This window comes from Drosophila kikkawai, chromosome 2R, assembly GCF_030179895.1.
Source record: "Drosophila kikkawai strain 14028-0561.14 chromosome 2R, DkikHiC1v2, whole genome shotgun sequence".
NCBI classification, from domain to species: domain Eukaryota; kingdom Metazoa; phylum Arthropoda; class Insecta; order Diptera; family Drosophilidae; genus Drosophila; species Drosophila kikkawai.
In genome coordinates this window covers 3562773-3578243 of record NC_091729.1, presented here as the reverse complement: position 1 = coordinate 3578243, position 15471 = coordinate 3562773, and the positions used below count along the sequence as shown (strand labels likewise).

The window sequence follows — 15471 nt, the reverse complement described above, 5'->3', positions numbered from 1 at the left end:
GCAGTTGCAAATTTGAAATGGAGCATTTACCAACTATTTTGGCTGTTGTACAACAGGAAAAGGCACAGATTGCGTCAGTATTTATCCGCAATAAATTTAAATGAATTAAATGACAAGGAATTTTAGTTTTTCTAATGATTTTTCTCTAACAAAGAGCAAATTCCCAGAAGAGTGTCTATAGGTGGTATAGGCATCCAAAATCTTTAAAATAAGGTAGAGGCAGGCGGTTTATATTAAATAGTAACAATTGGGGACATATTGGGGCAAAAATATACAGAAAAAACGCCAACAACTATTTTGGGCATGCTTGTAGCTTTGGCGCCACGTTTTAAATTCCATATCTCATTTGTTCCTCGCCAAGTTTGTTTACATTTTCGTGGTGAATGGTCAAATTAAGAAGAAGAATCAGAGTTGCACCGAAAAACTATCGCCTAACTATCGCCAAACAAACCGTGGTTAGATTTTAATGTTGATCTAACGCCGGTCCATTTGGGAAAATTCGGAACGGCAAAACCTTATGGACCGTTTGTTCAACGGATGTTGAATGTGCTTTAATGTTGTGTGGGAAGACCCTATAATTTAGACAGCGGGTTTTTCTCGTCAGAGTACTAGGCTTTATATGAGTACGTGTAGAGTCTCGCAGAATAAGACATTGATTGGAATGAGTGAGAATGAATTAAGCATGAAACGGAATGACATCTTTGGCACAGCTAAAAACATTCGATTTATCCGAATGATCCGAATTCCTTGCCTCTGGCCAGCTGATGTGAGTCGGAACTGTTAAAGAACCTAAAAAAACGGCACTTTGGTTTGGGCTGTACGGGTTAATCGCTACCTGCCAGGTGTCCACTTTATTCACCATATTTTCTTAGTCTATAACTTTTAAAGCTGGACAGAGCCGGCAACTACACTATCAGGCCTTTTCTAGTTTCCACTTCCGCAAAATTTATTCGGATTCGGATTTCCCTGACCTGTTCTAGTTTTCACTTCCGAAAAATTCTTACGGATTTGCATTTCCCTTGACTATGCCGTGGAGCTTTTTACAAATATAATTCACAAAGCAAGCTACATAAATACGAATCACACTCACAGAAATCAACAACCAAACCAATTGTACCTATCTACCGAAATTCGAGAAAAAATTCAACATAAAAGAGACCTGAGGAAACGTTGGCAAGAAACCCACTATCCTGCAGATAAAAGGTTATACAACAAAGCTGCATCTGAGCTTAAACCACTGCTGTCAAACTTAAGAAATGAATCTCTAGCTGCATATCTGAGAAACTTAGACCCGAATTCCTGCAACAAGGAATATAACCTGTGGAGAGCAACTAAATACCTAAAGAGACCAGCAAAAAGGAACATAGTCACTCGCAAAAGCAATGGGACTTGGTGTAGATCTGATGATGAACAAGCTGAAGCATTTGCAGAACACTTGCACTCTGTGTTCCAGCCAAACGACATAAATAATACTATAACAGAGTCTGAAGTGCAAAACTTTCTTGAGTCACCCTGTCAAATGAGCTTGCCTACTAAAAGTATCCAATTTAATGAAGTCGTTACTGAAATTAAATGCTTAAACAACAAAAAATCACCAGGCCCGGATAAGATAGACGGTATCACTCTTAAAACTCTTCCACCAAAATGCATACGGTTTCTCACTCTGGTATTCAACGCTATTCTCAGGCTAGACCACTTCCCAAGTCAATGGAAATGTGCAGAAATAATTATGATCCTGAAGCCAAACAAGACAGAAACTGAACTATCATCTTACCGCCCCATTAGTCTGTTGACAATATTCTCGAAAGTATTTGAAAAAATTCTTCTGAAGAGGATGTTACCAATTTTGGACGAACTTGCCATCATTCCTGAATTTCAATTCGGATTCAGAAGAGGCCATGGGTCTACTGAGCAATGTCATAGGGTTATCAATGAAATTGTTACCGCATTTGAGAATAAAAAATACTGTACTGCCACATTTCTTGATGTTCAACAAGCGTTTGATCGTGTTTGGCACAATGGATTACTCTACAAGATAAAGAAATGGCTACCTGCACCATACTATTTATTACTGAGATCCTATTTGTCTAAAAGATGCTTCTACGTTCAGCAGAGAGGTGACGCATCATCGCTACTTCTCATAAACGCAGGCGTCCCTCAAGGAAGTGTACTGGGACCAGTCCTTTACACTTTATATACGGCAGATATGCCAGTAACCAACCACTGCACCGTTGCAACATACGCTGACGATACAGCCATTCTGGCAACAAGCTCATCTAGAGATGAAGCATCTAACCTCTTACAATGTGAGCTCAATCTGATTGAAGCCTGGTTTCTTCGCTGGAAAATTAAAATCAACTCTTCGAAATCTGTCCAAATAACATTTGCACTAAGACCAGGAAACTGTCCAAATGTCACACTGAACGGCTCAGCAATTCCACAAGATACCTGTGTGAAGTATCTTGGCATGCACCTCGACCGCAGATTAACATGGAAACACCACATAAAAGCGAAAAGTCAACAGCTCAAACTGAAAGCACTAAAAATGTCCTGGCTGCTAAGTCGAAAATCATCAGCTACTTTAGAAAACAAAGTTCTCCTCTACAAAGCTATTTTGAAACCTGTTTGGACCTACGGTATACAGCTCTGGGGAACAGCTAGCAATTCTAACATTGAAATACTGCAGCGCTATCAATCAAAAACATTGCGTCAAATTGTTAACGCTCCATTTTACGTATCAAACGCAAACATTCACAAAGATCTAAATATTCCAACAATAAGAGAAGAAATTAAAAAATATAGTACGAAATATACAGCAAGACTTCACAATCACGAAAATAATTTAGCCCTAGGTCTCGTAGACAATAGCCTAATAGTAAGAAGACTCAAAAGATTTCACTTTCTTGATCTCCCTGATAGGTAAAGACATGTAAACAATAAACTAGATTTAGTAGTAGGTTTCACTGGACATCTACTACTCCTGTTATGTAAATATTAGTTATAAAATTTACCTATTGTCACTAGACAGATTGTAAATAAAATATGTACAAAAAAAATTTGTTTGTTTGTTAATGTGTTCTTTGTGTGCGTTTATTTGTGTTGTCCAAAAGTATTAAAAAGCTAACCTGGTAACCCATCTGTTGTAGACTATAACAAATTTTGTGCCAACTTGTGCCAAAAAGTAACTATGTGTCATTAAAGTGCAAAGTGTATATAAACTAATTTTATTAAGCTTTTTTGCATCTTTTTGCCCTTATATATATAAATTCGACATATTGTAGCTGTGTTTGAGATCACCTATGCGCAACTGTTTGATGTCTATATAGAAAACAATCATAGAGCATCTGCCGTAACGAGTTGGATTTATGATGAACTGATAGAACTCGACTTAAGCACGGAGCAATAGTGATAGTGATTTAGATTCTGACTCTGAAAATCCGTTTTCAATAGAACTTGACGTAGAAGACGACTGTTAGGAACATTTTAAAATGAAAAATACTTATTTATATTCATTTTGAATGCATTGTTATTTTTTACTTATTAATATTAAGGTTGTGTTAAAAAAATTAATTTAAAACATTTGTTGAATTTAATTTATTTATTACCGTACAAATATCAATAAGAGGAAACCTATCATATATGGGTGGCTAGGGAAGGCGTGGTCTGATCGGTCTGAAACTTATATAGTTTTTATGTGAATCGACACTAATATATGTACCAAATTTGAAGAACCTAGCTTTAAAACTTAATTTTCGTCGAACTATCGGCTCGCTGGCCCAATGTGCGCTGTAAAATTAATTAAAATTATTTTTTTTTTGTAATAATTAAAAAAATTTTAAGCATTATAGGTTAAAAACATAATTTTAAAGGATTCTGCATTTATTTATGCAATAATACTTCGACGAGGAATTCAGAAATTCATAATAATACGCCGTGAATGGCGGCCGTTTTTATACCCTTGCAGGGTATTATAATTTCAGTCAGAAGTTTGCAACGCAGTGAAGGAGACGTTTCCGACCCTATAAAGTATATATATTCTTGATCAGCATCAACAGCCGAGTCGATCTAGCCATGTCCGTCTGTCCGTCTGTCCGTCTGTCCGTCCGTCTGTCCGTTTCTACGCAAACTAGTCCCTTAGTTTTAAAGCTATCTGAATGAAACTTTGCATATAGTCTTCTATATGCTCTCACTGCTATATATGTCGGAACGGGCCGGATCGGACGACTATATCATATAGCTGCTATACAAATGTTCGATAAATTTTTAGAAAAAAAATTATAACTTGGGTGTTTTTTTATATTTTTGCATCATTTTTGAGATATAGCCATTTTATATTATTCCAGATTTTTGGTAAAATTTTTTTGAAAATCGGACGACTATATCTTATAGCTGCCATATGAATATATATATATATATATATAAATGAAACCTTCGTTTTTTTTCAACGTATTTTCATCTACTCTGAGATATAAGCTTTTTTTATTATTATAGAATTATGGTATAAATTTCATAAAAATCGGACAATTATATCATATAGCTGCCATAGGAGCGATCGGTAAATGTAGAGAAAATGTAAGGCTGGGAATGTAAAACTGTAACTGTCAAACTGTAAACATAATAAGTATAGGTAAAATGTAATGAAACTCTGTTTTGTGAGTGTTGTCAGTATTATAATCTATAATATAAACATCAAAACCAATCTGCAAGGGTATACAAACTTCGGCGTGCCGAAGTTAGCTTCCTTTCTTGTTTTTGTTTACCTTTTCCGGTCGGTGCACAGTGGTCCGGCTTGTATGGGGAGAGCGGCCAAAAATACTTCTAGTTGAGGTAGAGACTTGAAACTTGGCACAAAATTTTTTTATATTTATCCTAAAATAATCATAATAATATCAGCCAGATCGGGCAACTATATCATATAGCTGCCATATAAACAATCGGTCTGATATTCAGTTTTTATATGAAAAACTATTGTTTTTTATTTTGATGCAACAATACTTTGGATATAATGAATAATGAATAATAATGACAGAAATTATAAATGTAATTAACAAAAACGAACATAAAATAAATAAATTTTTTAAATTTATGTGCTTACCCTTTAATACATAGTTACATAGTTTCATCCAGTAAATCAATAGCTGATTTAAGTAGCTTGGATTTTGGTTTGCTTTGTAGTTTTCTTTGGCCCGCAATAAAAGGATCAGAACTCAAAAGTAACCTGTTCAATAAATCGATATTTGTCAGGACCCTTGACATTGTCCGCGTATGGTTTAGCCTAAATAACTTAAGGGGGTCTTCTCATTCAAAAGCCGTTTTTTGGACCCTTTTTAAAAAAATTCTTACTTGAAAACGCAAAGAATAATTGAAAACTTTTTTTTTTTATTGTATTCAAAAATGTTCAAAGTAACTAAAAAAGTTGTTCTTGCCTCGATACGAGGGTTGTTCAAAGAGCAATGAGACTTCAAACTTGGTGGTCGAAAAAAAAGATGTCGTCCTGGCGGCCACGATTCAGGGTCTCCAGAGCGTCCGAAATGAAAAAAAAAACGGGTTATAATAAGAATTGATGTCATTTTCGGGTGACGGAACAGATTTTTTTTATTATTTTCTTAAACAAAATGGCGGCCATTCAAAAAAAAATTTCGATTTCGGGCTTTTTTTTTGTAGTTTAGAGTAAAAAAAAAATAGAAAAAAAATTTTTAAAAAAATCTGTTCCGTCACCCGAGAATGGTGACAATTCTACGTCGATTTCACTTTGTTTCATGAAAATCGGTTCAGTTGAACTGGAGATATCATGGCCGCCAGTTCGAAAAACGTGGTTTCGAGATAAACGCGTTTGAAGTTTGAAAAAAGCTCATTTTGCGAAGAACTTGCTTCACAAAAAAGGGTGTATCTTCTAAAGTATTTCGAGTTTCTAAAAATCGTTTTGGGGACATATACACAACATCCCAAGCTATAAATAAATGCAAAAAAAAAAAATCGAAAAAAAATAGTTGCCCAATGAGAAGACCCCCTTAAGGTCTTTATTTTTTGCCTCTGCAGCTTCCTCAGAAAGCTGTTCAATTGAAACTAAACAATTTTTAATTATAGCAGGACCATGTAATAGTACTTTATGAACCGACGCACAGTAGCGCCTCTCGAACAATTAGCGTTGCAAAAATCGAAAAAGTCATGTTCGCAAAAACGATTTTAACCATACTTATTCGACAGAAATCAGAATCTGCAATAAAATCTATTTTAAGATTTTTTTTGTAGAAGATATGAGCATTCAAAGTTGAACTTTCATTCGTTTTTTGCATCATACCAAAAAAATTAGGTAAAATGGTCGACTTTCAGGTAATATTACACAAAAACCATAAAACCAATGGTCATGGTTTTTACTTAAAATTATAGACACATTCATACTGTTAATTAACCCAAAAAAGACGGCACTTTGGTTTGGGCTTGTACAGGTAAATCGCTACCTGCCAGGTGTCAATTTTTTTCACCTTTTTCTGCCTAAAGTAGTCTATATCTTCTGACGCCAATGAAAGCCACTGACTACACTATGACTACAAGTTCCGTGGATCTTGCCTGGACCAGAATTAACTTTCATCGGCTGCGTCGAGCTGCGTCTGCGAAAATGCAACGACATAAACCAAAGCTACTCATGGTGAAATATACCAAAATACCGACACAATTTCATACATTCCAAGAAATATACTAACTGTAGCGCGTGGCGGTTACACTTTGAAATAAAAAAATTTTTTTTCAGTTTTCAAATTATTTTTATTTGAGCAAATACATAAAAAATAAACATAAAAAATTAAATAAAAAATATTTTTTAAAAATTGTTTTCATTAAAAAAAAAATTATTTTTTCACTTTGATCCCCTTTAAAAAGGCGTATTTGTGGGCGTGGTACTTTATGCAGTACATATATACATTTTACAACAATTACCTGTCCAATGCCGTTTAAATTATTCGATTCCCTTATTTGGTTCAAAAGATATGATTTTTGCAATGCTAAATGGGAAACGGCGCTACTGTGCGCCGGCGCGTGCTCAAAGATTTTTCCCTCTTCCCTCTCCTTTCCCTTCCGATCTGCATTTTGCCCGCCATCGCCGCTGGGTCACGTCGGGCGACGCACAGTAGCGCCTTTTCTCATTTTACTTTGCAAAAATCATAACTTTTGAACAAAACAAGATAACTGCATAATTTAAACGCCATTTGACAGGTAATTGTTGTAAAATTTACATATGTACTGGAAAATGTGCCACGCCCACTTACTCGCCTTTTTATAGGGTGTCAAAGTGAAAAAATATTTTTTTTTCAATGAAGGCAATTTTTTTAAAATATTTTTTATTCAATTTTTTATTTTTATTTTTATGTATTTGCTCAGATAAAAATAATTTGAGAACTGAAAAAAAATTTCTTTTATTTCAAAGTGTAACCGCCACCCGATAGTTAGTATATTTTTTGGTTAGTATGAAGCTGAGTTGGTATTTTGGTATATTTAACCCTGAGTAGTTTTGGTTTATGCTGTTGCATTTCCGGGGACGCAGCTCGACGCAGCAGATGTAAGTTGATTTTGGTCCAGAATAGATCCACAAAGGTCGTAGTTATAGTGTGTATAGTGGCTCAGCCCATCCAAAAAAGATATAGACTACTTTAGCCAGAAAAAAGTGAAAAAAATGGACACCTGGCAGGTAGCGATTTACCTGTGCAAGCCCTAACCCAATTCCCCTTTTTTTTTGATTGAGTTACAGTTTATGAATGTGTCTATTATTTAAAGCAAAAATCATGGCGATAGGTAATATAGTTTTTGTGTAATATTACCTGAAAGTCAACCAATTTTCCCATTTTTTTCTTATGATGCAAAAATCCGAAAATCCGAAAATTGATTTTACAGCAGATTCTGAATCCATGGGAAATTTTCTGTCGAATGAGTATGGTTAAATTCGTTTTTGCGACAATTTTTTTTTCGATTTTTGCAACGGCTTTTGTTCGAGAAGCGCTACTGTGCGACGGGAGATTCCGACGGGAGCGTCCGAAATGAAAAAAAAAACGGGTTATAATAAGAATTGATGTCATTTTCGGGTGACGGAACAGATTTTTTTTATTATTTTCTTAAACAAAATGGCGGCCATTCAAAAAAAAATTTCGATTTCGGGCTTTTTTTTTGTAGTTTAGAGTAAAAAAAAAATAGAAAAAAAATTTTTAAAAAAATCTGTTCCGTCACCCGAGAATGGTGACAATTCTACGTCGATTTCACTTTGTTTCATGAAAATCGGTTCAGTTGAACTGGAGATATCATGGCCGCCAGTTCGAAAAACGTGGTTTCGAGATAAACGCGTTTGAAGTTTGAAAAAAGCTCATTTTGCGAAGAACTTGCTTCACAAAAAAGGGTGTATCTTCTAAAGTATTTCGAGTTTCTAAAAATCGTTTTGGGGACATATACACAACATCCCAAGCTATAAATAAATGCAAAAAAAAAAATCGAAAAAAAATAGTTGCCCAATGAGAAGACCCCCTTAAGGTCTTTATTTTTTGCCTCTGCAGCTTCCTCAGAAAGCTGTTCAATTGAAACTAAACAATTTTTAATTATAGCAGGACCATGTAATAGTACTTTATGAACCGACGCACAGTAGCGCCTCTCGAACAATTAGCGTTGCAAAAATCGAAAAAGTCATGTTCGCAAAAACGATTTTAACCATACTTATTCGACAGAAATCAGAATCTGCAATAAAATCTATTTTAAGATTTTTTTTGTAGAAGATATGAGCATTCAAAGTTGAACTTTCATTCGTTTTTTGCATCATACCAAAAAAATTAGGTAAAATGGTCGACTTTCAGGTAATATTACACAAAAACCATAAAACCAATGGTCATGGTTTTTACTTAAAATTATAGACACATTCATAAACTGTTAATTAACCCAAAAAAGACGGCACTTTGGTTTGGGCTTGTACAGGTAAATCGCTACCTGCCAGGTGTCAATTTTTTCACCTTTTTCTGCCTAAAGTAGTCTATATCTTCTGACGCCAATGAAAGCCACTGACTACACTATGACTACAAGTTCCGTGGATCTTGCCTGGACCAGAATTAACTTTCATCGGCTGCGTCGAGCTGCGTCTGCGAAAATGCAACGACATAAACCAAAGCTACTCATGGTGAAATATACCAAAATACCGACACAATTTCATACATTCCAAGAAATATACTAACTGTAGCGCGTGGCGGTTACACTTTGAAATAAAAAAATTTTTTTTTTTCAGTTTTCAAATTATTTTTATTTGAGCAAATACATAAAAAATAAACATAAAAAATTAAATAAAAAATATTTTTTAAAAATTGTTTTCATTAAAAAAAAATTATTTTTTCACTTTGATCCCCTTTAAAAAGGCGTATTTGTGGGCGTGGTACTTTATGCAGTACATATATACATTTTACAACAATTACCTGTCCAATGCCGTTTAAATTATTCGATTCCCTTATTTGGTTCAAAAGATATGATTTTTGCAATGCTAAATGAGAAACGGCGCTACTGTGCGCCGGCGCGTGCTCAAAGATTTTTCCCTCTTCCCTCTCCTTTCCCTTCCGATCTGCATTTTGCCCGCCATCGCCGCTGGGTCACGTCGGGCGACGCACAGTAGCGCCTTTTCTCATTTTACTTTGCAAAAATCATAACTTTTGAACAAAACAAGATAACTGCATAATTTAAACGCCATTTCACAGGTAATTGTTGTAAAATTTACATATGTACTGGAAAATGTGCCACGCCCACTTACTCGCCTTTTTATAGGGTGTCAAAGTGAAAAAATATTTTTTTTTGCAATGAAGGCAATTTTTTTAAAATATTTTTTATTCAATTTTTTATTTTTATTTTTATGTATTTGCTCAGATAAAAATAATTTGAGAACTGAAAAAAAAATTTCTTTTATTTCAAAGTGTAACCGCCACCCGATAGTTAGTATATTTTTTGGTTAGTATGAAGCTGAGTTGGTATTTTGGTATATTTAACCCTGAGTAGTTTTGGTTTATGCTGTTGCATTTCCGGGGACGCAGCTCGACGTAGCAGATGTAAGTTGATTTTGGTCCAGAATAGATCCACAAAGGTCGTAGTTATAGTGTGTATAGTGGCTCAGCCCATCCAAAAAAGATATAGCCAAAAAAGATTTAGCCAGAAAAAAGTGAAAAAAATGGACACCTGGCAGGTAGCGATTTACCTGTGCAAGCCCTAACCCAATTCCCCTTTTTTTTTGATTGAGTTACAGTTTATGAATGTGTCTATTATTTAAAGCAAAAATCATGGCGATAGGTAATATAGTTTTTGTGTAATATTACCTGAAAGTCAACAAATTTTCCCTTTTTTTTCTTATGATGCAAAAATCCGAAAATCCGAAAATTGATTTTACAGCAGATTCTGAATCCATGGGAAATTTTCTGTCGAATGAGTATGGTTAAATTCGTTTTTGCGACAATTTTTTTTCGATTTTTGCAACGGCTTTTGTTCGAGAAGCGCTACTGTGCGACGGGAGATTTTACCGGTCGAAGAATCGCCGCTGCTGGGCAACCGAGCGGACGCAGAAAAAAACGGAGGAGCACCTGTCCATCGCCAGGGTGACCGTTCAAGTTTCCCATTTCATCAAGTCAGATTTTTCTCCTTGAAACGAGCCCTTTTCGCTGCCATTTTGCCCCTAGGAAATTCCATAAAAATTCAGCGTCCATGTTCTGGCCGTCTCTAAAATATAAATATTTCTCGAGAGGAATCCTGGGCCGCTGAGGTTTACCCCGGCCCAAGACACATCCTTACATCATCAATCATCGTGAGTTGCAAAGAATGTTCAATTTTAATTGTCTGATCTTCTAGAAATACCGTGGGCTTAAGCAGGTCAATCTTTTTTTCAAAGTATTCTGCTTCGGCAATGGACAATTCAGTTGTTTCTTTCTTAAATGGAAACCTGACAGGTCGACAGTACCGCGTCGACGATGGTCGTGGATTTTTCCAAATACAAATATAATTATTTGTCTTCGAAAACAAGGGGTACATATGAGGTTATAAACAAGCTATTATCTGATAGGTCTGTATCTGCTACTTTTTGCTTATATTCCGCATGGCCAGTGCTACCATCGAAGCCCCATTTCCCTATTAAAATCAAATTTTGTACAGAATCAGCTCCTATATTATAAATAACTTCTTTCTGAAGCTGCATTATACGAGTTGCTGTATGATCTAATAAATGTTGTAGTTCAACTTCAGCGTGGGATTCGTTAACTGTAATGTTATCGGGGTAGCATTTGGTTTTGGTTTCAGTATGTTATTGTAACTAGGTAGTAAATGATACCCGATTTTTAAATTTACAAATGAGCGTATTAATAAATATTGATGTTTTGTTAAATTTGCTTCTACGAAAAGCGATAAAACTTCTTCAATATTAGCTTCGTTGCATAAATTTTGCGGTTGTACATTTGATGAGCGCATATCGGAAGCAGCAGACTCATCGTGTTTTGCAACCTCGGCAATTCCTCGACGTTTCGTCCTTTTGGAGCACTCTGCAAAATTTTTTTTTTGACGACCACGAGCCACTGTTGAAGGTTCTTGTTGCGCATCGCATTGTTTCGCAGTTATGGTCTCGTTTATTGCCAACCAATTAGAATAATTTCTTAAAACGGCTAATCGGGTACGCTTGCACTTTAGCCAAAACTTAGCAAGCACCTTGCAAACGTAGTTCAGACATTTCTCGAACTCTTCCTGATCAAGCTGATATCCCAAATTACAAGCATGTTTAAATATGGATTCCTTTAAGTTAGCCGGCTTTTCTTTATTTGGACCTGCTTCTCCACACCAAATCTCAAAAGCATGCAAACGTGAAAATTGGCATTCATAAGAGGCTCCTAAGGAAATAATATATGTAATATATTTTAAAGAAAATAATATAAACAGAAAACATAACACAAAAATAACAACAAACGACAACACAAACCAACAAACGGCAACAAACAACAACACACAGCAGAAGCACGTGCTTTTTTTAAAATCGAGGTTAGGTTACCTTTTTGTATTTTGCAAGCCGCACGGCACCTCACGGCACTTGAACTAAACTTTCTTATATTCTTAAAATGCTTAAGAATATTATACAAAAAGATTTGTGAATGCCAAAGAGTGCCATCACAACTAAAACTCTAACCAAACACAGAAAAGACAAACTAAGAACGTTCACAATTATGTACTAAATACAACAATGATATACACAAAATACAACAAATACTACATATTCTTTTTATTGTAAAAAGAAAGTTAATACCTTTCTTTAAAATATTAATCACTTCCATGGCACAAACAGTTGTTTTAAATATTTTAAAAATTTTTTTTGAGGAGAGCTTCCCTTGCACGTTGCTTACGCTGCAATACACAATGAATATCATGCTATCTCTTTTGATGCTATTCTTGAAGCGGACAGACAGAGCAAAACAAAAAGATGAATAAATTCAAATAGCTAGACCAGTTATAAATAAGAATTTGTACATTTAAAGTCAAAATTAGGACTTTCGTTTTTTTATTTTTGGTCTACGGGCTGGACCACTGTAGAGCTGGGAAACTATCGATGGTACTATCGAGGTATCGACTTTTTCCTTTTTTTGAGCCACCATCGATAGTTTTTTATCACTATCGATAGTACGGGACTATTTTTATATCTCTGCTTTGTTGCTGAAATTTAGTAAGAAAAATGCAAACAAATATATATATATATGTATATATATATTTTTTTTTTTATAATAAAAATGTATTCTAAATTAACTTAAATTGGAGTTGGTGGTGAAAAATATTAACTGAATCTCAAAAGAAAGGGTGCGTCTACGCCACGTCTTCAGAGTCTAAGCGTATGTTTAGCAATGGTAATACAATTTTATTTGTGCAAAGTTGCTTGGATAGAATATTTATGTTAATTACTTAGTCAAAACATATTGAATAGTATTATAATTCTATTTGAAATTGCTATAACTTTAATTTGCAAAAAGAATCGTAAAAAAACGATACTATCGATAGTATCGAATTTTCGTTTTCAAAACATCGAAAATATCGAATGGTGTCACTATCGATAGTTTCCCAGCTCTAGACCACTGTGCGGTGTGACCGTAGTCGTATTACCAAAATAATCCAAGCAAAATGCCAATATAGTGGACTCTTTCAAGGTTCTAATGAAGTAGCTAATTAATGAAAACTGCATTAGAGTATCATATGGGCATTAGCAAGTTTTTCCAAATGCTCATATTTCGGTTGATATAAACACTTTGAAAACACATAAATATTTTTAAGTTTCAGACTGTTTGAATCCGCGAGTAAGCTAATCATCACATTAGTTTTTCCACAATTTGAGGGACCCATAATTAATGCTCTAATTGTGTTTGGTAGCAATGAGCTGTGTCGCGGGTGTGTACTATCACCATGACCGCCATTTTTAATGTTCTTTACTATGATGTTTTTATTTTGTCTTAATGAACGCATGTTTTAGAGATAATTACTTCATTCAAAGACAATCGGACGTTAATTGAGGTTTAATTTTTAATATAATTTTATTTTTAAATATACTCCTAACTCTACAAGTTAAAAACTTATAAATTAGTGCGATAGTCACAACACAATGTGTATATCCTTCTTAAAACTACACAAGCTTGTAATACATGTATTTCTATTCTATCAATTTACATGTCATTATGTTAACATTGAACATTTATTTTATTATGTCTAATTTATTTTTTCATTTCTATAAAACTTTATTAACTTATTCTTAAATTGCGATGTGCAACTGGGTTCTCTGGTATTTGTTGATATATTTTATATATAAACATTTTTATAATAATATCAGTCATAAATCAAATGTCAAACAGGGTACAGGTCTCATAAATAATTTAATAAACACTCTTCCCTTTGAGGCTCATATACCTGGGTATAATTACTGTGGACCTGGTACGAAGCTAGAGAAACGATTAGCTCGCGGTGATCGGGGGATCAACGGCTTAGACGAAGCTTGTAGGGAACACGATATAGCATATTCAAATACAAAGGATTTGGGGGAACGTCATAAAGCAGACTCGATTTTAATTGATAGGGCTTGGGATCGGGTAAAATCAGCGGATAGCAGCATTAGTGAGAGGGCTGCGTCATATTTTGTTACAAACATGATGAAGCTAAAAAAGAAATTTGGTATGGGAACAAAGCAACAGAAAAAGAAAGTGGTGAAAAAATCTCTTGGATCAATTATCAAACAGGCAACCATCGAATTGCGAAAGAATAAGCCACTCGACATATTGAATGCTGTTAAAGTAGCACGCACTGCAGTATCAAAATCAATGGGATGTAAGAAAAATGTTGTAATTCCACGGGTAATAGCAGTTCCCAAAGTTGGTGGTTTTTTACCATTGGTACCTATTTTAACAGCCCTTAGCGTTGTGGGTAGTTTAGCGTCAGGTAGCGTAAAAATTGTAAAATCAATTAACAATGCAAAGATGGCAAAGGCACAACTTAAGGAAAACCAGAGACATAACAGAAAAATGGAATCTGTATCGTTGGGTAAAGGCTGTACCTACAACCATACAAGAAAGGCTATGGTATATAATTGTCAAAAAATAATCATAAACAAAAATGCAATCAAAAAAACTATTAAATGAGCTACCCAAGAGAGCACTTTCCAATTTTGATATATTGAAGTTTGCCTTTAAAAATATTCCACATTTTCGGGGGGTTTATATGAGAGATGAGATACCCAAAGTACCACATTATTCCGAGTGTGGAATAATAAATTTTGCAGATTCATCATCAAAAGGAACGCATTGGGTGGCGTATTATAAGAAAGGATCAGCCTCGTATTACTTTGACAGTTTTGGTAACTTACAGCCGCCTATATAAATAATTAGATTTTTAGGGGAAAATATAAGATATAATTATCAGCGTTTCCAAAAATTTGATACTTTTAACTGTCGCCATTTATACCTTACATTTCGCTAGACAGTAATTCTTCCCACTCGACATGAAGTGTACAATTTGACCTTTTATAAAGCTAGACGTTCTATCCCTTGAGACCGAATACCATAGTACAAGTGGATAGCAGTGGGAGGAGAAATATGCTCCTTGGCGGGTATAAATTCAGTGACCTCGTCTAGGAAAGATATCATTCACCGACCAGCAAGCGTCAAGAGCAGCCACCAAGCCCAGCATCAGCAGAACAACAACAATCAACAAGATGAATCAATTCGCCACCACCAGCTCCACCAGCTTATCCAACTCCACCAGCTCATCCAACTCCGCCAGCTCATCCAGCTCCAACTCAACCGCCTCCAACCTTCCCCCTGGGGTCACGTAGGAGGACATCGATGCCCTTATGAGAGATATCGAGGAAGACCCTTTGATGCAGGCCTTCAACGCCTGCAAAGTGAAGCGGAAACTCAGCTTTAACAGGCTGCCGACTCAAATGGCCTTCGATATTTTTTCGGC

General features: G+C 35.2%; 1 protein-coding gene across 8 annotated transcripts in view; it reads right to left on the bottom strand.

Annotated features, from left to right (window-relative positions):
• The window catches only part of DIP-lambda (Dpr-interacting protein lambda), a 442761-nt gene that overhangs the window by 245007 nt on the left and 182283 nt on the right, over positions 1 to 15471 (bottom strand). The window contains exon 1 of one of the 8 annotated variants that reach the window (XM_070284582.1): positions 5096 to 5228. The exons of the other annotated variants lie outside the window; for them this stretch is intronic. The gene's annotated coding sequence lies outside the window, so the exon portion shown is untranslated. Of the gene's footprint in view, positions 1 to 5095; positions 5229 to 15471 lie in introns of those variants that run through there. 8 annotated transcript variants of the gene reach the window in all.